The following is a 7593-nucleotide window of genomic DNA, read 5'->3' as shown; positions in this document are numbered from 1 at the left end:
TGAGCATAGAAGTCCATTCTGGGTCTTGAGTCAGTCTTTGAGAAACCCATGATCCCCACACTCTACATGGTGGTGATAAAGTATGAGTGTAAAGACAGCTTGAAAGCAAAGTTGGAGTCACCTTTTACACACTTTCTCAGTGTTAATTGCATATGCATCATATTGCATGAATTACGGAACCACTCAATACTGGGTCAATAGTGTGGGGCGAGAGGTTCACTGCATGCAGGGGAGCTAGGGGGACAAATCTTTGATAGCGACGGACAGGAAGATGCATCTGAAGCTGAGGGCCTTCCTCCTGGCCAGCCGCCCTCCCCCTGTGGGGGACACAGAACCACAGTGGTCCGGTGGCTGGAGCAGCTGGTGTGTGGCACGCCCTTAGGATCACCACATGGATGTGACAGGGAGAACCCAAATGCAGAGATCACTCAGGACACGAGAGGTTTGGATCAAAGAAAAAAAAAAAAAAAAAATTCTTTACTGGAGACTCAGGAGAACCAACAGGCTTGGTACAAGAGTTCGTCCGCTCAGACACTCAGACAGAGTACGGCAACTCAAGACTAAGCAAATGTGAGGTAAAAGAGCAGGGTGTAAACAGAACACAAGTGAAACCAACTAATTAACACAGATGAAACACATCATCTAAATGACACAGAACACAGGAAGTTAAAAGGCCATCTGGTGGTCATCCTGGGAAGCAGCAACCCTGTCCCTGAGGGTGAGAGGGAGTTTATGGGAGACATGCTGCTGGGTGCCTCTATCACATCCACACTTCCTGGTTGATGCTTCCATTGAGGTCCAGCAGAGCACGGCCCATCAGAAAGCTGGATAAGAAGGAACACCAGACAGATAACTATTTCAGCATGATTTTCACACGCGTGCGGTTCACACGTGTTGACAGATGCTCGCTGTGTGACTCAGAATGATTACACACGGGCAGTAAAAGGCTGTCAGTCGTTCGTTTCCCGTCACAACAATCATTAAAGATCTCTCAGCTGAGGCGGCTAGCATATTATTCTTTTCTAATTATTACCAAATGAAAGGATTCTATTCTGAGAAATGCTAAAAAAAAATGTAAGACGACAACACAATGGCGAACTTGTTTCTTGGGCTTCATTTTTCTTGTTTTTTTTCCTTGAAATGAGTTTCTCTGGTCTGTTATTCCAGTAAGTGGAGAGTGCTATATCAACCTGTACTTCAATCCTAATTGCGTTCCTTCCTGCGTTTGTTTACAATTCTAAAATCCATTTCTAGTGCCACAAGGAGACTCCACTCGTTCCCTCTTGTCGTTTTGCTGCGCTCCAATGGTTTCGCACACGGTGGAGAGAAACCTATTTTGGGTAAGAAGAATGTGACTTTGTGGCTTGGGTAATGGTCCCAGGGCTACAGCACAGTCCCAGTAGAGGAGAGTATTTACGTGGAGAAATGAGGCAGCAGAGAATCTAATTTGTAGCAAATTGATCCCAGAGACGTGCTCCATCATCCGGCTGTTAGCACCGGGTTAGGACCCAAGTACGCCATTTATACTGTGTGTCAGTCAGGGACTGAGCTGCAAGGACACCCTCTGACAGCCGTTCTCTGGGGGCTCGCGTCACTGAAGGAACACAGTGGTGGAATGGCTTAAGCTTCCCGTCTCACGCCTTCACCTCAGTTACGTGTCACTTCCGAAGTAGCAGCTGTACAGGCCGATGACGTCTCTGAGCCAACTGCAGGCTGTGCACGCCATTCTGAATGACCAGGCGCAGGTAATTAAAAATCGCATTAGGATTTTCGAACTGATGTCGTTCGTTTTTGATTACGCATTTGAGGTTGGGGAGATGCGGCTGGCTGTTTTCACTGAATGCCATGTTTTGCCACTGTGGCGGATGTGTTTTAAGCGAGATGTACAGCTCTTGTCTCAAACAAGAGTGACCTTTTCACAAACACATCAAACTTTCAGCCTGAGGGGAGATTCAGACAGCCTCACTCGAAACTCAGACATCAACTCCCAAATCAGACAAGAGGCTGGACCCGAAAGGGATGCTAAATGCCAAACCTGTTTTCCCGAACATTTGGCCTGTAAGTTTTAAATGATTAGCTCTGCAGTTTGACGGCTAATCAATATTCACTTTTAATGATTATGCAGTTTCACTCAGATGGCACAGTGCACTTACTGTAGTGACACTGTGTAGTGGACTTGCACAGTACTGTTAATTCAGTGGATATGAATTTCCATACAATTAAAGCCGGACTATTTTTATTTGAGTCTGACAAAGGGATTGTACCTGGCCGCGGGCCGAAGTTGTTGGCCCCCTGTGTGCATATAATAAAGGAGGAGGAGGGGGTGGAGGAGAGGGATACCGTGAACAGATGGGGACAATGGTAAGTGGGAGTTTTGTAGTCGTGGATGGGACCGGTTTCTCTTGATTTCGTCAATTGTAGAGAGATTTTCTGAAAAATCATCCTCCCAAATCTAAAGAGTATCTGTACCACAAATATGAAGTTCACACTTTTTCATGCAAAACATGCAATGCTTATGAGCATGTCCCAAAAGCTCAAATTACATTTCCCCAGACCATAAGACATACCTCCGGGCGTATTAGTAACACATTCTGATGACGTAATCACATCTAATAGGTCACACTGGAAAAGAGTGTCTGCTGGATGTCAGAAATGTTAATGTATCGTTAAATGTCCTCATCCAGTACGTCTCTGTGGATAAGTGTGTCTGCGAAGCGACAAAACGCAATTTAACTTTTCTGAATTCAAGGTGACTTCAGGAGAGGTTTCTTCCTTGCAACCTGGCCATAAGTACCACATTTACTGAAGCTCTTTGAAATTATGCTTTTTAACCCTTAGCATCATGAAGGTGCCAGTTTCTTTTACAATTTTTCCAGCTGTTGCCTTGAGATTTGGCTGTCAGGAGACTTCCATGCCATTGTACATACTAGCCTTATATACTAGCCTCTTTATAATGAGCACTTCAGTGGAACGTGGTGGACTCAAACTTTTTGTGAATCCTTTATAGCTCTCTCCCAACTTTTGTCGGTCAACGACCATTTGCCTGGAGTTGTCAGAACTTTGTGACCTTAGCCATGAAAATGCATGCTACTAATGAATCTCTTCTGTTATTACCTCCTTTTACACCCCAGGGAAATTGACCACTCCAACAGTGCATGAAAAATTAGCGCTGTGGTTGGCTAAAAACAACTTACATAAACCACTCACATCACTTTTTTTTTTGTTGCTACTCAAGCTTTGATTGGCAAAATGGGGCTGTAATACGGACACTTTCCAGACACTGTAAAAAGTATGAATCTTAATGTCACTGCATAACTGGACCAAAATAATCATCTCCTCAGAACTGAGACTTCTGTTAAAGACTAAAATTCGTTCTGGTATCAGGGGATTTCACCCCTTTCAAACCCACGAGGATGTTGGCTTTTCAAACGTAACGGGCCTTGATGGCCCCAGGCCTTTGCATGGAAATTTCAGTCACACAGAAGTAATATTTTTCCAAAATGAAACAAGCAATAAAAGTTATCAGTACTTGCCTAAAGTTACTCTCCCAAACTTAAGGGCAAAGTGAGTAATCTTAAAGCACATCCTTTAATTGAATGTTGTTCAATGATACAGCTGACAGAATAGACTGGTGTACCATAGTGCTAATAAATCTATACAACACTGCTACCTAGTGGTAGTTTTAGGAATGACTCTTCAGGGAATCATCAGGCCATGGTGCAGTAGTTCTCTAAAAATTCTCTGCTTGTGTGCCAGTGTATGTCATCATTCTCATAATAAAACATTAGACCACATACATCTCATCACTGAATGCAATCTCTGATTATGTTCAGTGATGAAAGTAGTGATTTTATCCCCGTCGTGACAAATTCTTACATAGTATTAAGGCTTGAGGGATTTTAGTATTTTTCCCCTATATTGGGGAAAAAACCCTCTAAAATAGACGCTACGTAACTATTTCCGTGTAGCATATTGCCAGTTTGATGCAATGCATGCCTCCACATTGTGATTAATCTTAAGGCACCAGGCCTAACATTTGTCAGTCACTCAGAAAACTCAGTGGAAATCATCAAAACTGAATCTTTACACTGGACAAATCTTTTTGCAGGATAAAACCCTCACCTCAAACACTTGTTTGGTAAACTCCTCAAACAAGAGGAAGTCAATTAAGGGTAAACTGACACCACTAATTGGAATAACTTGATCCTGATAGTGTTTAATCTGCTCATAAACTGGTGCATATCCCTTCATTTTCTGAACTGTTCTGTGCACAACTCCACCATTTCAGATATCTAAAGAGTCCTTTTAAAAAAAAAAAGAAAAGGTCCCCCCTCAGCATTTTTTGTTTGGTAAATTTGGCAAATTTTCCCCATGCTAGCCCCCTTCATTTATCTTAGGCAGCCTCTTTCTTTCCCCGTTACACACTATATCTCCTTCAACTTTAAAAACTGCCCTCACTTTTCCTGGCACATCTCAAACAATCCTGTGAAGACACAGGCTAATAGTGCTTGCCTCACAACTCACTCTTTTATTACCTGATGGGCGTGGATAACCAATTAAGTAATTTGCCAATTACCCAATGCAATACCTGCTTACACACACACATAAGACACATTCTCAGGCTTTTAAACAGGCAGGTGAAAGTGATCATGGAAACTGGAACCTGATCATGGAAAAACTTGTCAATGGATGATTCTGTAAAGAAAAACACACAGGGTCTTAAAACACACAGATACATTAAATTCTCAGGAATCTTCAGAATAACTAAAATTCTGCTGCTGCATATATGCTGTCCTAAAAAGATTTAAAAAAAAAAAAATACACCTGCAATGGCTTTTAGGAGTATACAGCTATGTGATTATATTATGAATACGGAGAGGTTGAAAGGCAGAGCTTCCTAAAGGAGGTCTTTACAAAATAATCTGCAATTGAATTTGCTGGGCTTTATATCCCTGACGGCATGCCAGTAATCTAATGTAAGCAGTGCCCAGTGTTCCCCTCCCCAGCTTGGACTTGCTCTGCACGGCGCTGCTGACAGCACAATGGTACAGAGAACGTGCAAGCGCAGTCATCTTTCTAAGTGCATGTCCACATATGTCATGGAAGCTGGCTCTGATGCAGGATCTGAATGCGGATAAAATGCCACGCTACAGGCACGTGACAGAGCATCCGGGTCCCCGCGGTGAAACCCGACTCATGACTGACATTATGACATCATCAAGAACTGATTCAACCTGATCTGAGGAGCGGCGCTTTGCAGTAACCTTCACCGATGACATGAAAACCAGAGAACTTGTTGATAAAAATGTTAATAATTGAGATGAATGCTCTGACTAGCCAACGCATTAACATTAGATAGGGAAGAATTTGTTTTCGCTTGTTTTTGACAAAATAGAACAACTTTGTTGGCCAACGCGATAAATTAGTATTATCTTCATAGTAGTTACCACCAGCAATATAAGACAGGCAGACATTCCCTTGCACAGACGAGTAAGGGTTAATACCTTAACTATAAACTACATTTTAGAAATTTGTCCTCCTGTCTCATCAAAAGGAAACGCAGGTGTTTGGATGCCGACGAGTTAAAATACAGGAGACCAGAAGACGTTTCCTTCAAAGGAAACATGCATAGCCTATGTTAAAATGATCTAAGGCACTGTCCCAAACTATAAAGCTCTTCGGACAAACGACGCATGCTGGAAACACATGATGATTGACACTGTACAAGACGAATGACATATTTGCTAATATTACAACGACGTGTTTAGTTCTGACGTTAGTGTGCCGAGTGACGTCAAGCACTAAACGGAGGATGCGAAGTATTACTGCATCACGAACCCTTCTTTTGATGACACAGACCAGCGCGAAAGCTTTAAAAATAAAGGAGATCAAACACTTCAGTAACAATGCCAAGTCCATGATATCGTCGAAATGAATTTTAACAGCACAAGCCCAGCACACACAAATGACACGTTTGGGGTACTGTGTTATGCTCTATTTTTAGAGAACTAATGCGTCACAAACAAATGACCCATGATCTATGATTTATCATTTATTGATCTGCCAGTTTCAGTAGGCTTAATCAAGTCGGCTATTGCACTGGCCAGAACACGATTTACACTCAGAGGCAGATTTATTTGTTTTGTGTATGTGTAGTTCATTTCAAATCCCTCATGTTCCGTAGAAACTACTGTTGTGAACGCATCATTGGTTTGTTTTAATGCAATATAGACTATAGTTGTAATTTAATTTGTTAATCTATCATTGTAATGTGTTAATTTGCCATTTCTGTTGTGCTTGTTTTTTCCCGTGTAGCCTCCCTTTTAACAAAGTGTCTGCTAACACATCACAATTATGTAGTTTATTCTCCCCTTTACTATTTATCCATTTTCAAAAACAGGCTACGCTTAAACGCGTAGTAAACGTGTTGATAACAATTCAAAGCTCTTTTGCGCCATCTTAAGGAATTATAGAGAAAATAAACAAAAGTTGCCACATTGCACCTCGTTTGTTGTAAATTAAATGCCTTGCTGTAATTAAACTGTTGCAGCATCAGAACTATTACGGGGGTAATCCCAAGGAGATTCAAGTGTGTGTTCTTGATCCAGAGTTTTATTTATTTTTTTAGATAAGATGATTGTAGATACTAGCCGTGGCCAAAGCTGCTGTTAGATGAGGATGAATAAGAGCAGCTTAGCTATGAACGCTGGGACGACACAGGCTTGAAACCCACCTCTGCAGACTACGGCTCGGTTCCTCCTGCAAGCACTTCAGAAGAAGCTTAGTGGGATAACCCGACGGGAGTTTAAGATGGTAAAAGCATTGTTGTAGTATGAGGTTTCACAGAGGCAGAACTTCTGCGGTAAACATCTTGGCAATATACGAGCCTGCTGCAATATCTGCCTGGAGATTTGGTTCCAACCCGAGCTGATGTTATTTATACATTTATACAGCTGCTGTTACAATTCTGCTTTCATAATGTCCTTTGCTGCAAAACGCAACCATCATGTCTTTCATAGCACAGAGTGAAACTCACTAATGCACATCCTACTTATGGTTATGAACTAGACATGACGGGGTTTGAGAAAAGCGCCCGAGAGTGTAACAGATCAATTATAACACCATAGTGTGTGCAGTTCAAAGAATATACACTTAATGTGTACACCCAAACAGGTAACAACACCATTTCTGGGTGCGTGTGCAGATTAGCTGCAGGACTCCTATGAAGCAGCTGACGACGTGGCTGCATTATGGTGGACGGATGACACTGTAGTTCTGACAGTCGATAACACCAGCAAGTCCTGCACGGCTGTAGCAGTGCTCAAATCTCAACTGCTTTTTTTGCCCCATATTGGGAATGAGTTTAAACCAAAAGTGTGTTAAATAGGCTACTGTACCAAACAAATATAAAAATATGGTAGTTTATCAATCAAATGTTATTTTTAATTAGGCCTATGCAGTGGTTTGTAACTGCACGGAGAGAAATATCATCGATGGATGCATCTTAAGTACCAAGACGAGTGCTTTTGATGAATGGACTTACTCTCAGAAGTATTACAGATTTGCATATATTTATGATCAAACAGAAACCTT

This window comes from Megalops cyprinoides, chromosome 11 (assembly GCF_013368585.1).
Source record: "Megalops cyprinoides isolate fMegCyp1 chromosome 11, fMegCyp1.pri, whole genome shotgun sequence".
NCBI lineage: Eukaryota > Metazoa > Chordata > Actinopteri > Elopiformes > Megalopidae > Megalops > Megalops cyprinoides.
This window is presented reverse-complemented; position numbering follows the sequence as displayed.